Here is a 20,369-nt window from a genome sequence, read left to right on the forward strand (position 1 = left end):
CCAATGGGCTCTCAGCTGTCAATTTCCATATTTGGAACTGAAGGGGATAGATAGCCTGCCTAAGTTATTCCTCTCTTCAGGACAGCAACCAATTGCTTCACAGGAGTTTTGAAAGCCATGTTGAAATCAGCTTCCACCCTCCTTTCTCCAGTCATTTTGGAAATAACTAAAGAACTGGCTCTCTTAAGAAATACTGTTTCGGGAAGAAAATGACCCCTCATTTTTCCTTTGCTATCTGACTTAGAGCTATCCGTTCTTTTCAAAGCACACTTTTGAAAACAACCATAACTTGATCCTAACTTTTCAGAGTCTTGATTTGCATATACAGCAGTAGGAACAAAGTCATCCACTTTAACCAAGCTTGTTAATCATGGAAGTGTGTCCAAGCTTCATCTAACTTATTTTAATTCTCCCTCCCTCTCATTCCCATATCACCCCAGCAAAATAATGTAAAATTAAAGTGAAAGAAAATATTTAATATTTAATACTGTTTTTAAAAAATGAGAATGGGTGATAGAAGTATAGAAGTCGATAACTTCATAGAAGGAGTTAAATTCAATACTGGCCTGTTTATTGGAAGAGAGAGTGCTCTTTGCACATCCACAAGAGTTGTGCAATTTACAGGCAGCTATCTTGTTCTCACTTATGTTCTTTTTATGTTTTTTTTGCTTCAACTCAGCAAAGAAATGATTGGTCATGTAATCATCAAAGTCTTCCCCACCCAAATGGAAATCTCTGAATGTGAATTTGACTTCAAAGATGCCACCTTCAATGGTAAAAACAGATAGCAAAAGTTCCACTTCAAAGATCAAACATCAACACATTTTTCTCGACACCAAAGTTTTTGTCCAAGACTTAGGTAATGTAGCAGCATATACCTCATTGATCATTCAGAGCACATTGAGACCAGGAAGATAGCTCATTGATCATTCAGAGTGTATTGAGACCAGGAAAGCTTCCAGAATCTTTTTTTTTTTTTTTTGGCCTGACATTGGGGAATCAAATGCTGACAGCAGAATTTATAATAGTCTTCTCAAAGAAAGTTTTGCCAATTTCTCTCATTTTGGTCAAGGTTACAAAAGATACTTCTTCTAGGCACAAACTTTGTTCTCTTCTTGTTCAATTGGTCTTTAGACCTGACAGTATTATTCACCACCATGAAAGTCTGATGTTTCTTGTCTAATTTTGCAACTGAATAGTCAAAATATCTGGTATCAAAAATTGTGAAAGTTCAGTTCATTTCAACTGGATTCTTTACAGTATAACCTGTTAAACATTCTGTGTTGGGGAAGGTAGTGTAGCTCCACGTAGTCCTATTACTTTGGTCATTAATAATGATCTTCACTCAGTATTAAGGGATCATGGAAGGAAAGTCAAATGAATACATTATTGGTGGAGCTGTGATAAAGTACAATCATCCTGGAAAGCAAATTTAAAATATGTAAGTGAAGTAACTAAAATGTCCATAGACTCCATTACTTAGCTTATAATCTAAGGAAGCTATCAATAAGAAAAAAAAAAAAAAACAATCTATATTCCAAATCATTTGTAGCAGCACTTTTTGTGACAACTAAATATTGGAGTCAAAGTAGATTTTCTCAAGTAGGAAATGGCTAAATAAATTGTGGTACGTGAATGTTATAATATATTATTGTGTTATAAGGAACGATGTGATGAATATATAAAAGAACAGAAAAATCTATTTAAACTAATGCAGTGTGAAGTAAGAGAAAATATAACAATATACAAAATAAATTCAAAAATTTAAATGAAAAGAACAATTATACTTGAAAAAATCAAAAGTAAATATGACAAATTATAAAGATCAAGATCTCAAATGAAGAAATATCAAAAGATAATCCCCAGCCTATGACATCATGAATTGAGGAGTTCTTTTTTTAATTTTTCATTTTTTTACACAGTTTATAATAGATAAAACAATTCAGACTTTTGGTCAGGTGATACTTCTTTTTAAAGCATTTAAAATATGGACCACAAAAGAATTTTTTTTAAACATTAACCAACTGAGACACAAATAATATTTATGTTGTTAACTTCACAAGCTCTTGGCCTAATTGTCACCCCAGTACTGCTAAGAATTAAAGGACCCTAACTTATTGTTGTTGGTCTAAAGTCCTAAGCCTAATAGCTTAATTTTAGACTTAACCTGGTATGTTCCCCTACCAATAATCTATAATTGAATAGATCTGGTATTAAGCATGCAAACCTTTTGACTATAGGAAATTGCTACCAAGAGTAGGGACTTTGCAGGGATATAATATCTCCTTGACTTCATGTTAGTCCCAGACAGGATTAGATTATCCACATGCATTAGTCAGGCTTAAGGTCTGCTAGGTGTCAGTGGGGAAATTGAGTCAGGACAATCCTACCTCATCCCAGGTTCAACAGCTGCTCTCCCACCCTTCCCATGAGATCACCTTTTGTAGTTCATACCAGGATCTCACCAGCTTGCTGACATCATGGGTTGGAGACTCAGATCACCTTTCTTGCTACCCATACCTGGAGTTAGTCTCAGAAAAACAGTAACTTAATAGTCCCATAGCATCTAAAAAATGACAAGTTCCAATAACCAGGTTTCAAATATGATTATAATTTTCATTTTGGCCAAGGAACACCTTTTGAGGCAAGTCTTAGGTGACTTACATGCCTTTCAATAAATGTTCGAGTTCCTGATTAAATAGCAATCATAAAATCAAACTTACCATTAAAACCTTAACTTTTCCATTAATAGCAAATTTTACCCTAGGTTACCTTCCTCTACGAAATTTAGACTGAAATTCTTTTCCTCAAACTAAAGTTGTCATTGATTTTTTCTCAGTAATTAATTGTTTTAATACTAATTGCTTTTCCCTCACTTTGTAACATGTCCAATTTTTCTCCCCATCGCTCCCCTCCCCCTGCTTCCTAATACCTTGCATTCTGATTACTGCTTCCCTTAATGTACCCTTCCTTCTATCACACTCCACCCTTCCCTTATCCCCATCTTCTCTCTTTTCTTGTAGGGCAAGATAAATTTCTATACCTCATTCTCTGTAGTTATTTCCCGATTATATGCAATAAAAATTCTCAGCATTCGTTTCTAATACTTTGAATTCCAACTTCTCTCCCTCCCCTCCTCCCTCCCCAGCCCCACTGAGAAGGGAAGCCATTCAATACATATTATGTGTTCTTTTGCAAAGGACTTCCATAATAATCATGTTGTGTAGTACTAATTATATTGCGCTCTATCCTATTCTATTCCCCCTTATTTTTCCCCCTATAATTACCTTGTACCTTCTGGAAAGTGTTTATTTCTAGTGACTCCTTTCTCCCATTTGCCCTCCCTTCTAACAATCCCTTTACCCCACATGTCACCTCTTCTCCTTCTTTCCTGTGGTGTGATATAAATTTTCATATCAAATTTAGTGAGCATGTTATTCCATCCTTCAGCCACATGTGGAGAGAGTAGCTTTGTTTTCTCCCCTCTCCCCTTCTCCCTTATCTCCTCCATTAAATAAGACTTTTCTTATATCTTTTATGAATTATAGCCTGCTCCGTTCCATTTCTCCCTTTCTCTTCCTGGAATTTTCCTCCTTCACCCCTTAATATTTTATCTTATTTTATTTTATTTTTTTGTGTGGATATCATCTCTTCTGACATAATATACCCTGTACTCTCTATCTATCTATGCACGTGTGTGTGTGTGTGTGTGTGTGTGTGTGTGTGTGTGTGTATGTACAATCTCTCCATCTACCCAAAATACTGAGAAAAGATTCAAGAGTTAAAAATACTTTCTTTCCATGTAGCAATGTAAACAGTTTGGCTTTAGAGAGTCTTTTATGATTTTTCTTTTCTGTTTACTGTTACATGCTTCTTTTGATTCTTGTCTTGGGAAGTCAAATTTTTCTGTACAGATCTGGTCTTTTCCTCAACAAGAATGATTAAAAGTCATATATATCATTGAATGACCATTTTTTCCCTTGAAGTATTATACTCAGATTTACTGGGTAGGTGATTCTTGGTTTCAATCCCAGTTCCTTTAATTTCTGAAATATCTCATTCTAAGCCCTTCGATCCCTCAATGTTGAAGCTGCTAGATCCTGTGTTATCCTGATGTATTTCCACTATGCTCAAATTGTTTCTTTCTAGCTGCTTGCAGTATTTCCTCCTTGATCTGGGAACTCTGAAATTTGGCCACAATATTCCTAGGAGTTTCTCTCTTCAGGTCTTTTTCAGGAGGTGATCAGTGAATTCTTTCAATATTTATTTTGCCCTCTGATTCTAGAACATCATGGCAGTTTTTACTCATCTGAGTGTGTATATTATTCCCTCTTTGAGCCAATTGTAATAAGAGTAAGGTTCAAGCTTTACCCCTCACACCTCCATGTAAAACCTTGGCCTTTTGTGCCACCTTTATGTAAGGTAATTTTCCAGTGCATTCATCTTTCTCAAGTCTGTTTTTTTTTTTTTTATCATTCACTCATAGTCGTCACACTTGTACCCTTTGTCTAAGTATGCTCCTTTTAAAAAACTGCCTATAATGTAAAGTTCTTAGGAGTTACAAGTATCACCTTCTCATGTAAAAATGTAAGCACTTTAACATTATTGAATCCCTTTTTATCTTTCATGATTTCTTTTTAATGCTTCTTTTGTGGCTTGTATTTGAAAGTCAAATTTTCTATCCAGTTCTGTTTTTTTCCATCAAGAGTGCTTAAGAATTTTCTATTTAATTAAATATCCATTTTTTTCCTCTAAGAGTCTACTCAGTTTTGCTTGCTGGATTATTCATAGTTGTAGCTGTAGTTCCCTTGCCCTCTGGGATATCACATTTCTAACCTTCCTGCCCTTTAATCTAAAAGCTACAAAATACTGAGTGATTTGAACTGTAGCTCCACAATATTTTGTTTTTCCTTTCTGTCTGGTTGCAATATATTCTCCTTTACCTAAGAGCTGTGGAATTAGGCTATGATATTCCTGGAAGTTTTCATTTTGGAATCTCTTTCTGAATGCCATCAGTAGATTCTTCAATTTCCCTTTTACCCCCAGATTCTCAGATATCAAGGCAGTTGACTTTGAAAACTTCTTGAAATATGATGTCTATGTTCTTTTTTATTTAATCAAGGGTTTTAGTACTCCAATAATTCTTCAATTTCCTCTCCAGAAACTGGTTTCTAGGTCAGTTGTTTTTCCAGTGATTACACTTTTCTTCTATTTTTTTCCATTGTTGGACTTTGTTTTATTATTTATTCATATCTCATAAAATCATTAGCTTCCACTTGCCAATTCTAATTTTTAAGGAATCATTCTCTTCACTGAATTTTTGTATCTCTTTTTCCATTTGGACAATGATGCCTTTTAAGGAGCTCTTCTGTTCAGTCCATTTTTGTGCCTCTTTTACCATTTGGACAGTTCCATTTTTTAAGTTATTCATTTTTTAGTATTTTTGGTTATATCTTTATTAAGCTATTGACTCTTTTTTTCACAATTTTTTGGCATTGCTCTTATTTTTTTTCTCAATTTTTCCTCTACTTTTCTTATTTTATTTTTGAAATCACTTTTGACCTCTTCAGGAATTCTTTTTTTTTTTTTATTTTTTCATTTTTAACACAGTCCATATCACATAAAACAATTCCAACTTTTGGTCAGGAGATATTTCTTTTAAAGCATTTACAATACCAACCACAAACAATTTTTTTTTTGGTATTAATCAACTGAGACACAAATAATAACTATGTATGCTAACTTCATAAGCACTTGACCTAATTGTCTCAACACTATTACTAAGAATTAAAGGACTCTAACTTATTGTTGTTGGTCTAAATTCCTAAACCTAATAGCTTAATTTTAGACTTAACCTGATATGTTCCCCTATCAACAATCTATAATTTAATAGATCTGGTATTAACCTGGCAAACTTTTTGACTATAGGAAATTGCCACTAAGAGTAGAGATGTTGCAGGGAAACAATATCTCCCTAGGTTCATGTCAGTTTCAGGCAGGAGTAGCCTGTCAACTTGCATTCAATGAAGCTTAAAGTCTGCCAGGTTTCAGTGGGGAAATTGAGTCAGGAGAATCCTACCTCAGCCCACGCTGAACAGCCATTCTCCCACCCTTCCCATGAGATCACCTTTTTCATATCATACCAGCATCTCACAGACTTACTGACATCATAAACTGGAGGCTCAGACTGACTTTGTTGCTATCCATACCTGGAGTTAGACTCAGAAGAACAGTCAGTTAATAATTCCATAGCATTGTAAAATAACAAGTTTCAATAACCAGGTTTCAGATATGACTATAACTTTACATTAGCTAAGGAACAACTTTTGAGGCAAGTCTTAAGTGGCTTACATGCCTTTCTATACATGTTCTAGTTCCTGATTAAATAGCAATCATAAAATCAAATTTACCATTAAAACCTTAACTTTTCCATTAATGCCAATGTTACCCAAAGTTACCTGCCTCTAGGAACATTTCACAAAAATTCTTTTCTTTAAACTAAAGATGTCTCTGATTTAGTCTCAGTAATTAATTCTGTCAATTGTTTTCATACTAATCGCTTTTACATCACTTTGTAACATGTCCAATTTTTCCCTCCACCTCTCCCCTCCTCCCACTCCCTAATATCTTGCATTCTGATCACCCCTTCCCTCAGTGAGCCCTCCCTTCTTTCACACTCCACCCTTCCCTTATCCTCATCTTCTCTCTTTTCTTGTAGGGAAAGATAAATTTTTATATCCCATTACGTCTTTTTCTTATTTCCTGGTTATATGCAATAAAAATTCTCAACATTTGTTTCTAATACTTTGAATACCAACTTCTCTCCCTCCCTCCCTACCCATCCCCACTGAGAATGCAAGCAATTCAATACAGAATAAATATATGTCATTTTGCAAAAGACTTCCATAATATTCATGTTGTGTAATACTAACTATATTATCCTCTATCCAACACTATCCCCCCTTATTTTTTATTCCTTTGTGTGACCTTGTCCCTTCCCAAAAGTGCTTTTTTGTAGTTACTCCGTTCTCCCATTTGCCCTCCCTTCTATCATTCCCCTCACCCCACTTGTTGCCTTCTCTCCTACTTTTCTGTAGTGTAAGACAGAATTTCATGCCAAATTTAGTGAGCATGTTATTCCCTCCTTGAACCATATGTGGAGAGGGTAGCTTCACTTTTCTCCTCTTCCCTTCTTTTTTTTCTCCTCCATTGAACACGATTTTTCTTTATCTCTTTAATGAGTTATAGCCTGCCCCATTCCATTTCTCCCTCTCTCCTCTCAGTATTTTCCTTCCTCATGCCTTAATTTTTATTTTATTTTTCTTTTGTGGACATCACCTCTTCTGATTCAACACAGCCTGTACTCTGTCTATATGTGTGTGTGTGTGTGTGTGTACAATCCCATCACCTATCCAAATATTGAGAAAAGTCTGAAGAGTTATAAATATTTTCTTTCCATGTTGGAATGTAAACAGTTCAGCTTTAGAAAGTCTTTCATGATTTCTCTTTTATGTTTACCTTTTCAAGCTTCTCTTGATTCTTGTGTTTGAAAGTCAAATCTTCTCTTCAGTTCTGGTCTTTTCATCATGAATGTTTTGAAAGTCCTCTATATCATTGAATGACCATTTATTCCCTTGAAGTATTACACTCAGTTTTGCTGGGTAGTGATTCTTGGTTTTAATCCCAGTTCCTCTGATTTCTGGAATATCTTATTCCAAGCCCTTTGATCCTTTAATGTTGAAGCTGCCAGATCCTGTATTTTCCTGATCATATTTCCACAATACTCAAATTGTTTCTTTCTAGCTTTTTGCTGTATTTTCTCCTTGGCCTGGGAACTCTGAAATTTGGCCACAATATTCCTAGGAGTTTCTCTTTTGGGGCCTCTTTTAGAAGGTGATTGGTGGATTCTTTCAATATTTATTTTACCCTCTGGTTCTAGAATATCAGGACAGTTTTCCTTGATAATTTCACGGAAGATAATAGCTAGGCTTTTTTTTTTTTTTAACATGGCTTTCAGGTAGTCCTATAATTTTTAAATTGTCTCTACAGGATCTATTTTCCAGTTTGGTTGTTTTTCCAGTGAGATATTTCACATTATCTTCTATTTTTTCAAACTTTTGGTTTTGTTTTCTAACTTCTTGATTTATCTCATAATCATTTATTTCCCTGAACTCAATTCTCTCTTTCAAAGAACCATTTTGTTCAGTGAGCTTTTGAACCTTCTCTGCGATTTGGCTAATTCCGATTTTCAGTACCTCTTTCTCCTCATTGGCTTTTTGGACCTCTTTTTCCAATTGAGTTAGCCTCTTTTTGAAGGTGTTATTTTCCTCAGCATTTTTTTGGTTCTTCTTTAGCAAGCTGCTAACTCACTTTTCAAGGTCTTCCATTGTCTGAGACTAGTTTAAGTTCACTTTGGAGACCCTGGAGGCAGTGGGCTTAACTTCCTGTGACAGTAAGCCTTGTTCTTCGTCACCCGAAAGGATAAGAGGGGATACCTGTTCACCAAGAAAGTAACCTTCTATGGTCTTAAATGTTTTTCCCTTTTTTGGGCATTTTCCCAGCCAGTTATTGACTTCTGAATCATTTGTCAAGATATTGGACTCAGGTGTTTGGTCCCCCTGGGCTTTGGGTGGGGGTGGAGACATCACTCAGGGCTGAGATTTAGATCAGCTGCTCCCTACTGCCAGAGGCTTTAAGCTGAGCTTCCTGGACAATGGACTCAGGTTGTTTCCCAATCACTGTAGCTGCCTGCAGTCTGCTTCCACCACCTCTGCCACTGCCTGAGCATATTGCTGGAGGAACCCCTTCCCCTCTCACTCAGCTGGGAAAGCCCTCCCACACTGATCTTTTGAGCTTTCTTTGTTGCTTGTGGGTTGAGGTATCTAGGACCCTCCCTCCTGGGGATTCTGCCTTGGAGGTCTGTTCTGGTCCTGCTTCTCCCTGTGCCTAGTGGCCAGGGCTGTGCTCCACCCTGCTTAGCATCCCATGAGATACACCTTTCCTGTCAGTCTTCCAGGTTACCTTTGACTGGAAACCTCTTTTGCTCTGTTGTTCTATGGCTTCTGCTGCTCTAGACTTTGTTGAGAGTCATTTTTTTCAGGTATTTTGTGGGCTGTGGGGGAAACACTGGAGTATATGCATCTTTCTACTCTGCCATCTTGGCTCTGCCCCCTTCAGGAATTCTTTTTTGGACCACTGACCAATTCATACTTTTCTTTGAGGCTTTGCATGTAGCAGTTTTTTCTTCATTATCCTGTTCTGAAATTGCGTCTTCATCTTTCCTGTCACCATAGTAATCTTCTTTATTCAGGTTATTATTGTTTGCTCATTTTTCCAACCTATTTTGTGACTTACAATTTTATGTTAAAGTTGTGATCTGCTCCCAGGTTTGAGTGGGAACTGTCCCAACCTTTAGGCCTTTCTTGCTGCTGTTTTCAGAGCTAGCTCTGGGAGGTTTGCAGCTTTTCAGTTCTTCTAAGGTGGTATTATGTAAGAAGAGGTGGAGTCACTGCTCTCTTGGCCTATGCTCTGGTATATGAACAACCACAAGCATTCTTCCCCACCCTGGAACTGTGACCAGTGTCCCTGCATTCCTTCAGTCCCTTGTGCTACTGAATCAGTGCTTCTCTTAACTCTGTGTTGGCAATCTGAAACTGTATTTGGGCACTGTGACAGAGTCTTGCCCCCAGTGCCAGCAAATTGTCCCTTTAATCTTCTTGTAAACAGTTGTTCAACCCCATTACTTTCTGTGGATTGAGAGCTCCTGAAGCCACTGCTGCTGCTGATGGACTGTCACTAAGGTCCTGCTACTAGCAACCTGGTATGGCCTGCACTGGGATCAGGTTTGACCACAACTCCACTGAGACTTAACTTTCCTGCTAACTTTCTAAATTGTCTTGTTCTAGAAAATTATTTCACTTTGATCTTTTGTTGGTTCTGCCTCTCTAGAATATGATTTGAGGTATTATTTTAAAGTTTTGTTTTTATTTTTTTAGAGATGAGTTTGGGAAAAGTCAGATGATCCTTTACTCTGCTGCATTGGCTTTGCCCCTACCCTGATTCTTTATGGAAGCATGAAGGTAATGAACAGGTTTGGGGTGCCGGGACCCCAAGAATGCCAAGACAGATTTGCAACAAATTCACACACTGAAACCTTCCCTCAGGTAGTAAGGTTTATTGTGACACCAACAGAAACCAGGAAAGTTCCAAAGGAGCCTGCAAATTAATGGGGATGAATCTAAAGCTTATATAGAAAAAGACTGGGAAAGGAATGTTAAGAATGCTAATTTGATAATGCAAGGGGTTCAGGTATTTTGGGGAGCAGGTGACAGTAATCTATGGATGATAAAATTCAGTGAGTCAGTAGAGACAACTTTGTTGATACTAGATATTGAGGGAGAAAAGACTGTTTTTTGTTTTTTCTGTTAGAGGCGTCAAACTTGGGCAGTAACCTTGGGAAAGAGTCCTTGGGGCTGGCACTCTGAATGGATGGCTTTAATCTGAAGAATTATTGGGTCAACTATGCCTTTAACAAGGATAGAATTTTCTTATGGGGAGAGGGTGGGAAAGAATGGAGTACTTGTACATGATCTTAGGGCTTTTGGATGTCCAGGTCCTACCACCTCATCAGTAATTGTCGTATAAAGCAAAATCTGAAACATTCTGCTAAACTGCAGAGGTGTCAAATATAGATCAGGTAAAGAAAAATATTTCTTTTGTCTAAGAACTAGAGACATTCCTTACCTGGTTGCCTTCAGGATGAAGAAAGTTTCAATCTGAGTGACTCTAAAAAATTATTCATGAATTTATTTAAAAGGAGGGGGGCATATTACCTTTCCATTGCCACTTTCTGGTTCTCCCTCTACTACCACCTCTAAGAAATTTCTCCTTTGAAGTTCACTCAATTCATATCTACTACCCAATCAAAATTCTGGTAATCCTTTTCTCCTGACCTCTAAAATATTATCTGAGAATGGCTCATAGGCTTCCTTTCTGCCCACATGCTAATAGAATTCAATATACATACGGGTGCTCCCTTAAATACCTTAACCTCATTGTTCCTCAACTTTCATTTTCAGGAAAGTGATGTGGCTAAACCATGACAATTTACTTAGAAGGTGCTGGGAGATAGAATCAAATAAATTAACTGACTCTATGGCCCATGTCTTCTTCCTTATACCAAGTTAGAGTTTTCTGCCTTTGTCAGTGCAGTGTGTATTAATGAAATCAGAGGCATATTGGATTAAATAATTGGCCTTAAGGGAGGATCTGAAAGTAGAATAGCTACAATTCTGTCCTTGGTTATGTCAGATGCTATCTGAGGTATCTTGGTCAAGTTATTTTGCCTCTATAGGCCTCATTTTCCTTTTCTGCTAAGTGAAATATTTTAACTAAAGAATCTCCAAGGTCTCTTTTAAATGTACAATGCCATCATCAATTGTGATATAAATCAAAATTTTGCCTCAAATTCACCCTCTGAACATCATTAACTTACATCCCTCCCCTTTTATGTTTTTTCTCTCTGTTATTCTTTTCTCCCTCTCTCTACTGTGTGTAGAGGGAAAGAGGTTACGCAATTACTAAAGGAATTAATCACAGAATCTATTGAATTCATGACTTTTAATGGCATGCAAAGACTGAGAATTGGAGTTTATTATGCTTCCTCATTCTATTGCCTATTTATAGAAAATGAATTGCTTCAGGATATGACCCCCTTGGTGGCAAGGGACACTTGTAATTAGTAGAAGGGCTAAGTTCTAATGTAACTCATCTTTTATTCAAATATGCATAGATAATACCTCAATTAGAGATGGATAGCTTAATTTTGATACTGGTTGCACTATTTAAATAAACAATTTCTTGACCACAAAGACAGATAGTAAAAGAAATATTTTACTTATCTTATATAGAAATGATAATTACATTTATTTGGATATGTCCTATTCAGATTTCAGATTGGTTTATTTTAATGATGGTTCAGGAAGTTTGGAAATCATTAGTTTTAAAAAAAATTAATAGAAAATTGATTTCTCAGTTTTTAAAAACTGTATCTCTAACTTTTCTTATATTTTCTCTATCTGCATGCTTACTTGTTAAATCATTGTTTAGAGGACAAAGTCAAGATGGTGGAGTAATAGCATGGACTTGCTAGTGCTCTCTCCCCAAACCCAGCCAAATATCTGTAAAAAATGACTAACAAATTCCGGAGCTGCAGAACCCATAGAATGACAGAAAGAAGCAAATCTCTGGCCCAGGACACCTTGGAAGGTCATCAGGAATTATCTAGAGTGTAGTCCAGTGTGCAATGCTGGCACACAGATAGGACCTGGGCAGACCATGGGGGGACTGAATCTTAGGCACCTGTGGCAGTTTCTAGACTTCATGACCCCAACACTGAGAACAAATTGAATGGTCAGTGGATAAAACCTGTGGGACCTGTGGGAGAGAAAAGAGTGGTTCAGCTCCAGCCTCAAGGCAGTGGAGGGGGTGGAAGAGCCTACTGAGGAGGAGCCTGTGGCAGTAGCAGCAGGGGCAGGGGAAGCAGCACTGGTAGCTACTGTTTCTGGAGCTCTAGAACCACAGATTGTGGGGGATCAAGTGACTGATACTCCACCTCCACCTCCACCCCCACTGGAAGAAGAGATCTGCCTTAACAAAGAGCTCAAAATCAAGTAAATAGCTGGGAAAATGAGCAAAAACCAGAAAAAGAATCAGACTATAGAATCTTACTTTTGGTGACAAGGAAGAATAACATATACAAACAGAAGAAGACAAAAAAATCAAAGCTCCTACATCCAAAGCCTTGAAAAAGAAATTTTAATTGCTCTCAGACCATGGGAGAGCTCAAAAAGCTCTTTTGAAAATCAAATAAGAAAAGTAGAGCAAAAACTGGGAAGAGAAATGAGAGTGACACAAGAAAATCCAGAAAAACGATTCAACTGCTTGATAAAGGAGTCCCAAAAAATGCTGAAGAAAATAACATTTTAAAAAATAGAGTAACTCAAATGGCAAGAGATCCAAAAAGCCAATGAGGAGAAGAATGCCATAAAAAGTAGAATTGGCCAGATGGAAAAAGATGTCCAAAAGCTCACTGAAGTAAATAATTCCTTAAAGATTAGAATAGAGCAGACAGAAGTTAGTCACTTTATGAAAAATCAAGAAACTATTAAACGAAATCAAAAGAATAAAAAAAATAGCAACAATGTGAAGTATCTCATTGGAAAAACAATTTACCTGTAAAATAGATTCAGGAGAGCCAAATTAAAAATTATGGGATTACCTGTGGGCCATAATCAAAAAAAGAGCCTGGATATGATCTTTCAAGAAATTATCAAGCAAAACTGCCTGATATTATAGAACCAGAGGGTAAAATAGATTTTGAAAGAATCCATCAATGTCCTCCTGCAACATATACCAAAAGGAAAACTTCTAGGAATATATTCCTAGAAGCCAAATTCCAGAGCTCCCAGGTCAAGGAGAAAATATTACAAGCAGCCGGAAAGAAACAATTTGAGTACTGTGGAAATACAATCAGGATAACATAAGATCTAGCAACTTCTGCATTAAGAGATTGTAGAGCTTGGAATATGATATTCCAGAGGTCAAAGGAGCTGGGATTAAAACCAATAATCATCTGCCCTGAAAAACTGAGTAAAATACTTCAGGGGAAAAGTGCTCATTCAATGAAGTGGACTACTTCCAAGTCAAGTTGGAACAACCTGAGCTGAATAGAAAATTTGAATTTCAAACACAAGAATCAAGAGAAGCATGAAATGGTAAACAGGAAAGAGAAATCATAAGGGACTTACTAAAGTTTAATTGTTTACATTCCTACATAGAAAGGTCATATTTGTAACTCTTGAGACTTTTCTCAATATTAGGGTAGTTGGAGGGATCATATGGTTGGTTGGTTGTTGGCCTTTGTTTTCAAAGAAAAACAAAATGATATCACCATGATAAATTCAAATTTCAGTATGTCCAACTGTGGCTGATCAGAACAATAGGAGCTCAGAATGGTCTAGCACAGATTGAGCACAGATGAATTGTGTGAATATTGGGGTGGATACTCCAAGTTTGCACATCCTGCATTTACTTTATTCTGTCTCAATTCTGTTTTGCTCATAGAGTACAGCATCCTTTCTGATCTGCCACGCTGAGTGGTCCAGTGCCAGTGTCTCCCATGTTGCATAGTTAAATCTAAAGTTCTTGAGAGAGACCTTGAGAGTGTCCTTGTATTGCTTTTTCTGAACACCATGTGATCACCTGCTCTGTGTGAGTTCTCCATAAAGCAGTCTTTTTGGCAAATGTACATTTGCATTCAAACAACATGGCCAGCCCATCAGAGTTGTGTTCTCTGAAGCATAGTTTGAAGGTTTGGCAGTTCAGCTCAAGCAAAGACTTCAGTGTCTGGTATTTTATCCTGCTGGGTTATCCTCAGAATCTTCCTAAGACAGTTCAGATGAAAGTGATTCAGTTTTGTGGCATGATGCTGATAGACTGTCCATGTTTCACGGGTAAACAACAATGAGGTCAACACAACAGCTCTGTAGACCTTCAGTTGATAGTCAGTCCAATACTTCTTCCCTCCCAAACTTTTCTCCAGAGCCTCCCAAACACTGAGCTAGCTCTGGCAACATGCACATCAACCTTATTGTCAATGTGTATATCCCTGGAAAGTATATTACCAAGGTAAGTGAACTTATCCAAAACATTCAAAACTCCATTTGTTGTAATGGATGGTTCCAAGTATGGATGGTGTGATGGTGGCTGATGGAGTACCTGTGTTTTCTTGGTGTTAATTATTAAGCTAAAATTAGCACAGGCAATAGAGAATTGATCCACACTTTGTTGGATCTCAGCTTCAGAGGCTGCATTGAGTGCACAATCATCTGCAAACAGAAAATCATGCACCAGCTCTCCTTCTGCTTTGGTCTTGGCTTGCAGTCTTTTGAAATTGAAGAACTTATCATCAGTATGGTAGCTGATCTTGATGCCATGTTCATCCTCATTGAAAGCATTTGACAACATGACTGGAAACGTTATACTAAAACGTATGGGAGCAAGCACACAGGCTTGTTTCACTCCATTGGTGAGTGGGAAAGAAAGAGAATACTGTCCACCATCCAGAATCCAGGCAAATATGCCATCATGAAATTGATGTAAAATACCAATAAAGTTCTCTGGGCAACCAAATTAGAGTGTAGGGTGTGTTCAGAGAGGACCAGTACCTTTGGTGTGATGGCTGCCAAGACCTTTTTAGGGCTCTTCGTACCTTTAGCGTCTACTGATTCCACTCAACTCTCACTTGTGGCTCCAAGAAGGTGCAGCGTGCACAAGAGCCACACTGGTAAACCATGTCGGCAGATGGACCAAATCAGGTTGAGGGAATCCATGGGGTCTCAAACCCATTGGTGACACAGAGGGGTTTTCTACCCCAAGCATTGGAAGAGTTTCTCTGGTGGAATGGGCAAATGAGAACAATTTGTGGTGTGCTTAAAGCTTGGTTAGACACCAATGATGCCAAGGTTATTCACTGCATCCTGAGCCACATCCAGCTGTCTCAACTCCATCCTGTCTCTGGACTATGATGGCTCCAGAGGAGGGAGGCTGATGAGTTCATGAAGCTCTACCTCACTTAAATCCAGTTTATGCATGAATCAAAAGACATGATAAATACCATTGTACTGTTATGCCTCACAGTACTGTGGCAACAGAAAAGTGATGGAGCAGCAGATGTGGATATACTAGGAGCTATAGTCCCAACCCTGTACACAGGTGGCCCAAGCCATAGGGTCATATCTCACTGGAAGCAGCAGTGGGACTTGGAAGCCCCCTGGGTCTCTGAAAAGCCTTTTAAGGATCACACTACTCACCTCCTGGTGGGAGGAAGTGGGCTAGAAAAGGTGTCTTAAACATTATCAGCTTACTCAACTCTGGTCTGATTGCTATGACAAGCAGGGAATTCCACTATGCAGTAGAAACACACAAAGAGTGTACAAAATTTACATATAGAGAGAGTGCACAGGGTGAGTTGAACAGGTAGGGATGATATCTAAAACATTAAAATTTATGGGTGAGAAAGGAATATATTGGAGGCTTAAAGGGAGAAATAGAATGAGGCAAATTATTTCACATAAAAGAGGCAATTAAAAGCTTTTCAATGGAGTGGAATGGGGGGAGGTGAGAAGGAAAGAGTGAACTTTACTCTCATCAAATTTGGTTTAAGGAGGGAATAACATGCACACTCAATTTGGCATGAAAATCTATCTTACACTACAGGAAAGTAGGGGGAAAGGCGATAAAGAGGAGGTGGGGTATAGTAGAAGTGAGGGCAATTGGGAGGAGAGGATAAGTAGAAGTAAACACTTTTGAGGACAGATAGGGTCAAAAGAGAGAATAGAATAAATGGGGGGGCAGGATAGGATGGAGGGAAATATAGTTAGTCTTTAGTGATACAACTGTTATGGAAGTGTTTTGCATAACTACACACGTATAACCTATATTGAATTGCTTGACTTCTCAGTGGAGATGGGTGGGGAGGGAGAAAGGGAGAGAACCTGGAACTCAAATTTTAAAAACAAATGTTAAAAATTGTTTTTACACTCAACTGAGAAATAAGATGTAAAGGCAATGGGGTATAGAAATCTATCTTACCCTACAAGAAAATAGAGGGGATGAGGATAAGAGAAGGGAGGGGTGTGATAGAAGGAATAGAAGACTGGGGGAAGTAATTAGAATGCATGCTATCATGGGGTGGTCAAAGAGGAGGAATGGGGAGAAAATTCGGAACTCAAAATCTTGTGGAAATGCCTGTTGAAAACTAAAAATAAATAAACAAATAAATAAATTTTTTAAAAAGATTCAAACTTTCACTCTTCTACCCCAAAAGTGAAGGAGATAGCTTTGACTTTCTGTTTCTGACTAGTTGAAAATATACTAAGTACAAGGTGCAGTGATTTTACAAATGTAATGTTCATTTTCATTTCCATGAGGGACAGAGAATCTCACTGGATAGAGAGCTGAACCTCTAGACAAGATGTGGGACTCGAACCAAAACTGCCATATGTGACGGTGTCGCCTGTGTCAGCCTGGGAAAATTACTTAATCTCTCAGTGTTTTCTAGTTTCCTAAGATTCTAAATTGCAACCATGGTGACAACATGCATTGGCAGAGGTAGTTTTCTTCTTAAGGAGTTTCCTGTATCAACAAAATCACTGATCTGGTCTACTCCCTAATCTTTTCAAGAAAAAAAAAATAATGATATATTTATTATTTCCTGTAGTACAACTGGATGGGAAAACAGTGAAAACTATTTTCTATGACCTCTCCAAAGGAGACATGAGGAATTATCCTCCCTTACTCCTTTATAGAGGTTGGCAGTCCATTTGTATGGAGTATCATAAATATTGTCAGATTTTTGGATGTATTGATTAGTTTTCCTTTTTTCTTCCTTGTTTTATTTATTTTTTTTTTTAGGAAAAAAAATATTTGGTGTATTAGATTTCTAGGGTGGAGAGGGAAAACTATAGGGGCAAATTATGTGATATAAAATAAAATAGATTAAAAAAATCATTGTTTATGGAAAATACTCACATTATTATTAGTTATTATTCCATGGGCTCCTTCAAATTGAGTATCTTTCTCTTAAAATATAGATTTATGCAGGGGTTTTTTTTTAAAGTTTGTTTTGTTTTTAAAGACAACATAAAATTGGAAGATTTTTTAAATATGTATATATACACACACATATATATACGTATGTATGCACATATATATTTTTCTGCCCTACTACCTTATAGAATTATATTGATAAATAACATTCAAAGAATAATTTATAATGATTTTCTAAATAATTTCTCATACATTTTATACATGTTAATTTGTAATTATTCAATTTTTTGTTTCATTTAGTTCATTATTTTATTTTCTATTGTTATTTTTGAAATTTTCTTTGCAATCTTGATAATCATTCTATTTTATGAATTCTCATCATGTGTGATTTGTTAGGAACTTTTCCATTTTAATCTTTAGTTGTCTGAAAATGTAATGATTTAAATAATGTATATATATATATATGTATATACATGTGTGCAACAGTGTTTATACTACTTATAGAGCACACACTTAGTCTCCCTTCCACTTTGAATTCAGAACAACTAAGCATAAACAAGTTGAAATGTTGAAGTGTAATGTCTGATGTGTTATATTTTGTTGATTAGCATATTGTACATACTGTAATGGTATTTATATATGAGCATATAAAAATAATATAAATAATGTATGTATATATGTATTATATTTATGTGTGTATGTATAAACACGTATAATACAGGGAAAATAGACTTTATATGTGTGTGTATGCCACAAGCCAAGTTTTTTTATTCCAATTTCACAACATTCGATTCTGAACATTCTGCTCTTTTCATGTACATTATTATAGTAGTGACACAATTTTCTTTATTCTCATAATGTATATATGTGTGTTTGTATGTATATGTGTATATATATATATATAAAGAGAGAGAAATACACACACATATATACACATATATAAAACATATGTCATTTTACCTTGATCAAATATTTTATTCTTTATTAGGAGAACTCTGAATAAATGGATTGGCTATGTATATCATACAGATGGATTTCTACTTCATAGAAATATTTTATGTAGATTTATCCTTTTATAATTTATTTTATTATTTGAGAACATATGAAGTAAAATTGATAAATCTTTAATCTAAAGTAATCTTTCAGAATCCTTTTTTAAAAAGGCACCATATGAAATGTGAATGAAAGACATTCTTCTGTCCACTACTCAAGTAATTTTTTGTGAGTCTCTGTGATTTACTTATATTTTTCTGAAGTATTCACTAATTTATTAATGGGATAGGATAATGGTGTACTTAATAAAATATATCCAATTTATTTAAGCTAATAAAAACCCTTAAAACAAAATGATATATATATGTGTGTGTGTTTTATTAGAATTCCTATTTCCTCCATATTTTCTCTTGTCCTTTCAAAGGAGTCATATTTAAACTCAAAGAATAAAAAAGTGGAGGAAAAAATTATTTTGCAAAGCTAATATGAACAAAGAGTAATCCACAGTCTCCTGCCTATGTAACCAAAATGTGAAATATTTTTTCATATCTTACTACAGTCAAGATTTTTCATTCTGGTTTCACAGTATTAAATAGTTTCAATTAATTTTTAGTTCTTTCCATGTACATTATTGCAGTCATGGACATTGTTTTCTTTATTATAATGAATTCATTTTTGCAGCTTAACTTTATCCATCCTTTTCTGTAATCATCATATTTATTCTTACAGTACAGTAATGTTTCTATACATTTATGCACCATAAATTGCTGGCCATTTTTGTAATAGATATCTAATTTGTTTTCCTTTCTAAATTGTTTGATGTGTATGAGGAGCCTAGGTGGTGAATTGGATAAAGTGCTGGGCCTGAAGTCATGGAGGCCAGAAACCAAATCTAGTCTTAGATGCTTACTGTTTCACTCTAAGTATATCACTAACCTCTACTTGCCTCAGTCTGCTCAATTATGAAGCAAGGACAATTATGATAATTATAGTATCTATCCCCCAAGATTTTTTTAAGGATCAAATGAGGTAATATTTGTAAAATGCCTACCCCAATGTCTGGCACATAGAGCTTAAATAGATATGCATTTCTTTCTTTTTTTTCTTCCTTTCTTCCTTCCCTCCTTCCTTCCTTCCTTTGAAAGAAAGTACTTAGCACAGTACACAAATTACAAATATTGCTTAAATTAATCCTAGGAGTATATACCATGAATAGTAGCTCTGGACCAAAAGATATAAGCATTCAATACATTTTTCACATAATTCCAAATCTCATTCCAGAATAGCTGGACTACTTTACAATACCACTGTGTTTATTAGAATACTTGTATTTCCACCATATCTTCAATTTTTAACTCCTGATCCTTATCATGTTTGCTAATTTGCCTGTCTGAGGTTAAGCTTGAGTTTTTTTATTTGAATATCTCCTATTTGTGATCTAGAGCAATCTTTATGGTTATTAATCACTTGAAATCATTCTGTTTGCTCAGATTACTTAACAAATTATCTGAGGAATATAGAGCCTTAATAGAAAAAGTGTCATCCACCATCTAGGCCAGCTCCCCACATCTTGATCAGGCCTGCACAACATAAGGCCCACAGCCCACTTGCTGCCTGCCAAAGGATTTCCAACAAATTATGTGACCTGTGGCAGCTAACCATGGTCAGTCTCTCACTCTAGTCTAACCTATCTGTAGCCTGACGAAATTTACAAGTTATGTAGGTCTGATCTAAATTATAATTCAATTCACTTTGCAAAATCATCA

General features: G+C 36.3%; 1 protein-coding gene across 3 annotated transcripts in view; it reads right to left on the bottom strand.

The window, feature by feature from the left end:
• Positions 1-20,369, bottom strand: part of CDH10 (cadherin 10) — a 287,434-nt gene that overhangs the window by 105,795 nt on the left and 161,270 nt on the right. The gene's annotated exons all lie outside the window — the stretch shown is intronic.

This window comes from Notamacropus eugenii, chromosome 4, assembly GCF_028372415.1.
Source record: "Notamacropus eugenii isolate mMacEug1 chromosome 4, mMacEug1.pri_v2, whole genome shotgun sequence".
Classification (NCBI taxonomy): Eukaryota; Metazoa; Chordata; class Mammalia; order Diprotodontia; family Macropodidae; genus Notamacropus; species Notamacropus eugenii.